An 8,993-nucleotide genomic window follows, 5' to 3' on the forward strand; every position below is an offset into this window, starting at 1 on the left:
ACAACTTTCCTAGAGGTATAGGTAAATGTAGAACATTTCAAGTATATTATTAATTTTGATTACCCTTTTGCTGAACATTCTATTAGAGGCATAATTTTCTTTCTTTTTTTCGATTTCTCGCCGGCAGTTATGAGCACCGCGAAGTATAATCAATTGGTTTATTTAGCTGTACGAATAGTGTATAATAACCTATTCATAATCTACGCTCGCACAAACTTTGAAAAGATTGACCACCCCTTTTTCGCCCGCCGTTGCCAGAAAGTGGGAGGTCAAGATTGAGCCAGAATGCCAAACTAAGGCCCGAGGCCGGTAAGCTGCGCTGCCGCCAACCGAAAGTGAGAGATACTGCTCAATTATGGCTAGGATAGACGCGCCAGCCCCCTGGTCCAAGTTGATACCCCACACGAATATGGGAAAATCGATCGAATCTCCAGCCCATCAAAAATCGCATCGGAGACGGTCGGTCGGTGGCTAGCGGCCCGTAGATATTCATCAGGATTGAGTTGCTGCTGCTACCTTGGGGTGTGATCTGGATTAGGGACCCACTCGATACAAAAGCAGCTCGTTTTACTTTCACATCACTATGATGCATGTACACATCCCAAAGCGGGCGATTTAGGGAAATTTAATGATAACTCATTAATTGCAATTTGACGGACGTACACACAATGTGTTCAAAGGGGTTGAAGTCTGGGGAACTTTTCCCTGCATGCCTGCACGGTGTAACAAGCGCCCTGTTTCACTCGATCGGCCCTTGCCGGAATGCCTTTGTGGACCAGCCAACCAGTGTTGGACGACCTTTCAGGATGAAACGGACTGAATACGCATCAAATTTTCTGACTGACCCAGTTCGGAATCGCGATCGACCGGAATGCTCTGATTTTATGTTAACATAAGCGCATGGGCTGCAATTATAAATTCCCTTTCGAGCGTTCAGCAACGTCCGACGCGATTGAAAAAAAAACAGATGTTGTCTAAGGCTGCCGAGAAACAGCGGCTTTCACAACTTTTTGAAGTATTTGAAGCTGTATGGTTTTAATGTTAACTTTCATGCTAAATACTTTACCAAATTATTAAAACTGTGGGTGGGTCATCGATTGTCCACCACGCCCCATACAAAAAAGATTTGTTTTGTATGGAAATTGTCCACGAGGGGGGAGGGGGTCTGAGTTTAAAAAAGGTGTCCAAGTGATTTATGGATGGTCTTTATTCATAATTTATCGAGAATTTTAAAATTTTAATTTTTACGATGCGTTTATAAGCGATTATTTTTTGGCACGGTTATTTTTTACCTTATTAACTGTTCGAATTTTCTTTTCCATACTTATGCATTCAGTTAAGTTATGATTGAATGCCCAATAGGGTGACAAGAAAAGTTGAAAAATTTTAAGAAATACCCCCTGGCTTGATTCTTTAGGAAAACATAAGTAACTGTGCCAATTTTGAGCCAAGTCGGTTAAGATAAAGGGGTAGCTTTTTATCGTTGATGTTTTGGGAAAATTGCGAAAATATATGAGGAAAAACATCGCTTCAAGATTTTGGCTGCATGTGGCGCAGGTTTTACTTTAAAACTTTAAGTTTTTTTGAAAGACCAGGTTGTCTCCGTACTTTGAATGTTTGAATTTTGAAGAAGTGTGTTGATCTTGATGAGTTATTAGCAATGCGATAAAAAGAAATCGGCTTATATACTTGAAAGTATATAAGAGATATATAGGACGTATATTAGAAAATACTTTTACTACCTGCGCCACCTGGCGGAAAAATACTGAAACGATGTTTTTTCCCATACTTTTCGCAATTTTATCCATATAAACTTCAACGATAAAAAGCGACCCCTTAACCTTAGCCGATTTAGCTCAAAATTGGCACAGTTACTTATTTTTGCCTTAAGAATCGAGCCAGGGAGTATCCCTGATGCTGATTTTTTTTTATTGCCACCCTAGTGAATAGAATATCAATAACCTACCGAGCTAAAAAAAACGTCTACTCTCTCTATTACTCACTTACACGGAGAAAAAAAGAGTTCCCAAAATTACGATTTTGAAAAACGTACCATGGCATTTGAACACTTTGTTCGTGGTTCCCATTTTCATGAACGCTTGTTCACGATTTTGAGAACTCTTTTTTCTCCGTGTAGCTGAGAGCAATAAGACCCTTCAAACCACTTTTCAACAACTAATGAAAAAACGAACTTTAGTACTACTCAGTAGTTACTTACAACACGGTGTTACGGTGCCGTTAAGATTGCTGTTAAGAAGAAAATAATCTCGAAAAATATATCAATTTCGCACCGGATTTAAATTGCAGTCAGGATGCTGAAAAATCAAAGCATTTTCTGAAAAATAAAATCTTCAAACATCCGAAGCACGGAGACAACTTTGATCAACCAAGATCAGTCGTGCTATGCTTAGTGGTCTTTTAAAATCACTTAAAGTTTCAAAGTGAAACCGTCTAATCTTAAGCTTTGCTTTCCCTTCCGTGAGACGTTGACAGGTAATAAAAAGCTTCAGTTGTACATTGTCACTCGCACTATGGAATGTCAAGTCCACTGTTCGCAAATAGCATTACCACTTTTTGTCCACCGGGCACCACAACCCTAATAATAGATATTAAATGTGCTCATACAATAAAAATGCTGTTACACTTTTTATGTGTACTTTTAAATAAGAATGAGCGTAATTAAGGATGTCATTTACCTTCGGAGATGTGAGTGCACCGCAGAAAATACACATAGACCAAACGAGTTCTGATAATCGATGCTGGCACACAGGCCATAATAAATATATACCAGAGAGTCTGGCATCTTGCACTGCCGCAGCATCAGCGTCACTTCAAACTCCTTACTACTGCCTGCTGGACGATGGCAGGTTTTGAATGATACCAGCTGGAGTTGTAGTCTCGTCTGCCATCGACGCAGTTCGTCGCTTACTTGCATCTCTTTTTATAGAACGAAGTGAACTTCTATGCAGGCCGGCCGCTGATGCTACATCAAAATGACTTAGAGAATGACTTGCAAACAAACAAGTTGATGTTGGTTACATTACGACATTTCATTACGGGAACTACCATGATTGATTTCTTCCCATGAAAAACAGCCAAGACTTGAAGAGTGCAACAAAAGTGTGTTTAGTTGAGACTGAAACAACCATTGCAGATCAATGTATTTTACAACTATTGCATTACTTAACGCTCTTCAACAATCTCGAAAGCTATGCAAAAATAAATTTGGTTTGAAACTATTTTTTCATCACCTCAAGAAGCATCTTGACCGAGCCACGTAGCCTAGGGGTATCGCTTCCACCTCGTATGTTGTAGATCGGGGTTCACATCCCGGCTCGGATCAACACAACTGGTGATCTTTTCCCTACTGGATTCGATTGCTTAGTAAAGGGAAGGAAATGTATCGTCACAAGCTGGACCTTACCATGACGCCTTAGGGAAGGCGACCTAAAGAATGTAAACCTTAACCTAAACGTGTTAACAATAGGTTAAGAAATAGTCACTGAATAAGCTTTCTAAATACTCTTCATGGGTCATGCGGGAAAATACTTTTTTTTCCAAGAATCAAAAGTCATTCTCGACCACATTCGCTCGTATTTGGCACATTGGCATAAAATGACTCTATGAATAATATTCGGCTGTGAAGTATGGGATCTTTGTTGTTGATACCATCATGTACACAGATTTTCTAAAATAAAAAAACGTGATAGAGTGGAAAAAATACTTTTCTATGAAACTAAAACATAAACATTAGCATGTCACCAAGTTCAAATGGAAAAAGGCCCCCAAGTTTTAAATTCCGTAGTAACAGTTCAGTAGAGCGAATCTGCGTTTGTAAACAAGCAGTCTATCACTTTTGCTCAAGTGACAGTTCACGTAAAGTAAAAGGGGGATTGACTACGCCCTATTGAACTGTTACTACGGAATTATTCAGAAAAAAGTTACATAGTAGTGTAGTACTTTTCTCTGTAAGCTTATATTTTTTTGCAAAAAAAAAGTATTGCTGATTAAAAGGACGGTAAAAAGCGGCATTGAAGGCGCAAAGAAAAATATGCCACTTAGGTATGATTTTTTAATATTTTCTATAAATATTGTCTGCCTGTGTGGATCAATCGGACCGCGCACTGGACTCACAATCCAGAGGTCGCTGGTTCGAATCCCGAAATTCTAAGTGTAAATATAGGTATTCGGTGCCCTCTCCCCGTGCCATACCTTCTCACTTAGGAGACCCGGGAGGCGGAGTCTTGTCGCAAAAAGAACGATACACACCTGTGGAACCGTTGACGAAACCGCAAGGTTTAAGAGGGCCACATTATAAGGTGTTACGTCGATTCCGTTTTTTTTTTTTTATAAATATTGATTTTTTAGCAAATACCAATACACTGCCCCTCGAAGCTAATCCGTCCCATATGTAATTTCGTCAATTTTGAGGTAAAGATACAGTTTGGTTCGAAATCATGTAAACTATCAGAAAAACCAATAAAAATTAGTACTTTGATCTAGAAAACTGGAGAAAATCCTTTTTTTTCGTGAAATTCTAACACGTAGCCTTATGGGCGGGTTAAATTTCACATGCGTTTTTCTCGGCTTGCTGTTTTTACATATGGGACGGATTCGATTAGAGCGGCAGTACAGTCCAGACTCGATTATCCGAAGGCCTCGGAAAAATTTCACCTAGGATAATCGAATCACTAAAAATTTTTTTTTCGATTTCTAAGTTTTGATTGTCGAGCTTAGGTATATCCCCTAAACTACGCTAAATTTTAAAACCAATATGGCGGCCAAAATGGTGATGATGCAATATTGAACAAAAAAATATTTTATTTTCTTATAGGCAATCAACAACTCAAGTTTGACTAAAATGGGGGCGTAGAACTCAAATTTTATGTAAATAAAATATGTAATTTTATTTTGGTTCGTGATTCGATTATCCAAAGTCCCATACAAACCTTTGGATAATCGGAAGATTCGAAGTTTTTATACGGACTTTACAATTTCTCAGGTTCTTTGCAATGAAACAAGGTCAAATCTGTTGCAAGAGTTGCAAGAGCATTTCAGTTCATGAACCCCTAGGTGTACTGAGCCTGAATCCCAAATATGAGCTTGTTTAGTTGCGAAACCTAGCGAAATCCAAAACGCACCGATTTTACGGGTTAAATTCTATTTAAAATTCAAGGCAAAGCGCCAGGCCCTGTCGCAAACAATCAAGCTCAATATTCAAGATTCTGGCTCCTAGGAAATCATGCCCGGAAATTCCCCCAAAGTTGACCCGTTTTGTTACATCCTATTGTCTACACTGCCATGTTCGCATAAATGTTCCATATGCATTTTCAACACTTTTGAGTTATTATGTTCAAAATCAAGTGCTCTTAGGAGAGGTACAAACTAGCCTTGAGTTTGCTGTTTTTGCCCATGGGACATTTATGCGAACATGGGCAGAACAGTTGAGGAACATTGCGACCAAAAAAGACCTCTCAAAAAATCTAACTTTTCATATATATATTTTTTTAAATGCTCGAAAAGTACCTAAGACCATTGCAATTTTTTTCAAGGTTTATGTCGCAATAATTTACGCGTAGATTTCCATAAAACTTTATAGCTGGAGGGCCAAACTCAATATTCCTAGAAAATCGTGCCATAAAAGGTTCGTATCCACCTAAAATATATTTTACGAATGTGACCAATAGTTACAAATAATGAATGATCATAAGCAATAAATTTCCTGGAAACAAAAAAGCATATGACCTATTTAGGAGACAAGCACACGCTGAGACTCCACTGCGAAGTGGTTTGCATAAAAATGTTGTAAGCACACACACACGTTGTAGTTTCTGACTCTGATTATCGAAAAATGGAAAGCCTATTTCGCAAAAGCTCTGTGATGCCGGTCGCATTTTTTTGTTCCCTGTATATCCGCAAGTCTATCCGCTCATACTATGAGTGAAATAAAAAAAAAAAGTCCAAAGCATATTGTTTGATCGGGCTTAACTTTGTGCCATGAAGATGTGGTTCAACTTTAGCAGCAAGGAAAAAAAGTAAGGATGAAAAATTTGGATGCGAAACGCGCGCATAAGCCACACACAGAAACAAACACACATACAAGCTTTGAACACACACAAGTTGTTCAAGAGAGTGATCGTATTGAAATTTTTTGGGGGTGCAGAACCGTTATCGTCAGTGTATACACACATGCATTGATGAAAACTACACTTTTTGTAGCTTCACTACGAGCGCGCGTAAACAGAAATGAGAGCGAACTTATTTTCGGACTATCTGGACTCGTTTGTCGTCTTGTGCCGAACAGCAACGAGAAAAAAAAAGATCAATGTCGGGAAAACGCGCGATAATTGCGAAACCACACCACATACAACAGCATAACACGAGCAGTGTGTGTGGCCGGTTGGTTTGTATTATCTAGATCCAAACATTGTTCTTTCTTTCAGTGTAGGCGATTTTGCGAGTTAGACATTGACTAAAACTCGGTCGACGATAGAAGAACAAAAAATACTGCATGCCAATCCACGTCCACAATGGTGGTACAGTACAGTAGGAAAAGCTTAATTCACAGTTTGCCTAACCACATATCAGGTGACCTTGACCCCTAATTCAATTTTGCACGTTCCTCTCTTTTTCAGTCATCTTCACACAAATCACTCTGGTCAGAAAAAGACCTCAGCGATAGTCAAAGGCACAAACCCCACTTCGCGTAGATAACCTCTCCACACTCTGTGACCGTTGATGGGAATGAACGGGAAGAAACATGGACAAGCCACAGAAGAGCTGGATAGCTATCGAAGCGGTGAACTTGTGCAAATTTCAATCTGTGCTTTATCCACTTTAATCTGTTTCTATGCCTCATCTAGACGGCTTACATGCCAAAGAAGTTGAAAAAACGGCAATCTCCAGCAGGTTATCTGTACGTGCTCCAAACTAATTCATAAGGTACACACATAGATCCACAAGATCATCGAATTTGCTGAACCATTGATCACGGCTTTATTGTTGAACCAAGCCTGGATGTGTGTAAAGCAATCAATTTATGTACTAACCTGTATGGCGTGCGCTGTTTACTTATCGAAGATGTTAAGTAATCGCGTAGAATCCTCCAGATGCGATGCGACGTATTTATCGACGTTTCAATCTCGTACCGACTCCTTTGGGTAGGGGTCAATTCTTGTTCTTCAACCGTTGCTTATTCAGGCGATGTTGATGGACGTAGTCAAACACTTGGTGAGCAGATTTAGCCCGATAACTTTCAAAATTAACGCAGAAAACTGTATCTTCTCCGAAACTCAACACTTATCGCGATCACTTTAGGTTTATTATCATACAAAAAATTCAACCACTCAATAACCAATAACAAGAAAAGCGATCACTACGCGTACCATACATAGCTCCAACCGGAAAAATGCACGCGGATACTGGATGTTTTCTGACCGATCAAAACACACAAACAGTAAAACAATAGAGATCGAGAATGTTTGAACTCCAACCAATCGATCTACCTGTTTCGGAAACAAAAAAAAACTTTCAACTCTTGCTTTTACTCTGTTTGTTTCTTTACATTTGCAATCAGCTGCAATTATTTCCTTTTTTACTCAATCAAACAATCCCGAATAGATCTCACAGAACTGGAGGCCAGACCACATATGCACACTCTCCCAAGCGCCTATTTGTAGAACTTAACAATCATTTAAATTTTTTCACCACCAAAAATTGCTTTCGAAAAATTAACGTAATATGTACCGTTTTCGCCGGAGGTTCGTCCAGGTCGATCTGTTCGCACAAACCACACACGGGAATCTCAACCAAAAGGAGGACCTCAAAAAGAGTACGACCACTCTGTTCGATAGACGGAAGCGAAATGATTCCTCGCCGTCTATTCCGTACGCAATATAACTTTCGTGCAAATGAAATAGTACGCGATCGAGAGCTCGCGCTCGCGGGTCTGAAGGAAGAGGCTTCTTCGGCTGGTGCTGGTGCCTCGCGTGGACGGTTGGTTGATGGTGCTTAAGGTACCACGGCAGACTGAAACTGAGGAAAACCGTCCACAGTGGCGTTGCCTTACTGAGGTGGGGTCTGTACCACGATGTGAATGGTGCCGTTGAAATCGTTTTGTTAAAGCACAAATAAAATGCTTCTCTGAAAGCTGAACTCTATAGGAAGAACCCCCAAGAAGTATTATATAAAAATTCTGAACTATAAAAGGTGAATATGTAATTATTTAAAAGCATGCCATCAATTAACCTTACCTACTGTGGTTGGTGCCTTCCTTACTATTTGCCCAAAAATGAGTCACAAAAAAAAACAGGAAATTATTTACATCTAACATCAAACATGTTTTTGGTACAGAACCAACCAAAACCAAATGATCCGGCTTTAAAAAAGTATTGAACGGTGCACATCGACCAGAGCTTTTGTTACAGACATTTTAGTATCTTCACAACTACGTCAAAGTTTGACAATTTTTACAATCACGTTGTTGCAGGATTGGGTCCGTAAGTTTGACAAATTTTAGAAAAAAGAAGACAACAACTTCCTTCGTTGCTGTGCACCCTTAAGAGGCAGTATTTGTAGATTTTGCTCGGTTTGTTCTAGAGGTCGTATTGGGGTGCTCCGATTTGGATGAATATTCAGCGTTTGTTTGTCTTTACATGAGAGGAACTCATGCCAAATATATGTTTGACATATTTAGAATCCTTACGAAATTCCACGTACCTAAGTTTGAATATTGGAGTTGATTTTCGATTCTTTAAATAATTAAATAAGATAACTTTGAAAAATATAGTCATATCTTGTTTATCCTGCGATCAATACGTCAAATGCTATACGAATAACCGTTTCACCCCTAGTTTAACACATTGTTAAAACAAATATTTTAAATCATTTAAATGGCATTTTTCTATCAAATTTACAATTCGCATACTTTAAACTTACGTTGAATTTCCTAAGGATTTGAATATATCAAAATTGAGACCAAATTGTGCCGTCAA

General features: G+C 39.0%; 1 protein-coding gene across 1 annotated transcript in view; it reads right to left on the reverse strand.

The window, feature by feature from the left end:
• Window positions 1–7,854, reverse strand: part of LOC6046476 — a 96,319-nt gene extending 88,465 nt beyond the window's left edge. The window contains exon 1 of the mRNA XM_038258831.1: window positions 7,050–7,854. The gene's annotated coding sequence lies outside the window, so the exon portion shown is untranslated. The remainder of the gene's footprint in view (window positions 1–7,049) is intronic.
• Between the last annotated feature and the right edge of the window lie 1,139 nt (window positions 7,855–8,993).

This window comes from Culex quinquefasciatus, chromosome 1, assembly GCF_015732765.1.
Source record: "Culex quinquefasciatus strain JHB chromosome 1, VPISU_Cqui_1.0_pri_paternal, whole genome shotgun sequence".
NCBI lineage: Eukaryota > Metazoa > Arthropoda > Insecta > Diptera > Culicidae > Culex > Culex quinquefasciatus.